This window comes from Papio anubis, chromosome 14, assembly GCF_008728515.1.
Source record: "Papio anubis isolate 15944 chromosome 14, Panubis1.0, whole genome shotgun sequence".
Classification (NCBI taxonomy): domain Eukaryota; kingdom Metazoa; phylum Chordata; class Mammalia; order Primates; family Cercopithecidae; genus Papio; species Papio anubis.
Genome location: NC_044989.1, coordinates 7,492,825 through 7,493,447, shown reverse-complemented (window position 1 = coordinate 7,493,447; position 623 = coordinate 7,492,825).

The following is a 623-nucleotide window of genomic DNA, read 5'->3' as shown; positions in this document are numbered from 1 at the left end:
CAGATCATTTGAAGTCAGGAGTTTGAGATCAGCCTGGCCAACATGGGGAAACCCTGTCTCTCCTAAAAATACAAAAAAGCTAGCTGTGCGTGGTGGCACGTGCCTGTAATATCAGCTACTCCAGAGGCTGAGGGACGAGAATCACTTGAACCCTGGAGGCGGAGACTGCAGTGGGCCGAGATCGCACCACGCACTCCAGCCTGCATGATGGAGTCAGATTCTGTCTCAAAAAAAGTCCAATCTTGGATCGTTTGTCTCTGCTCCCCTGATACTCCTATGGTTTGAGTCACTGTCATCACTAACCTGATTATTGAAATAGCATCTTACACAGTTTCCCTCTGTACATTTCTGATTTCCTACCATCTATGCTCACCAGCAGCCAGAATGATCCTTTATATTTTTATTTATTTATTTACTTTGTTTGTTTGTTTGTTTTTGTTGTGAGATGGAGTCTTGCTCTGTCACCCAGGCTGGAGTGCAGTGGCATAATCTCGGCTCACTGCAACCTCCATCTCCCAGGTTCAAGCCATTCTCCTGCCTCAGCCTCCCAAGTAGCTGGGATTACAAACGTGCACCACCACACCTGGCTAATTTTTGTATTTATTTTATTATTTTTGTTTAGT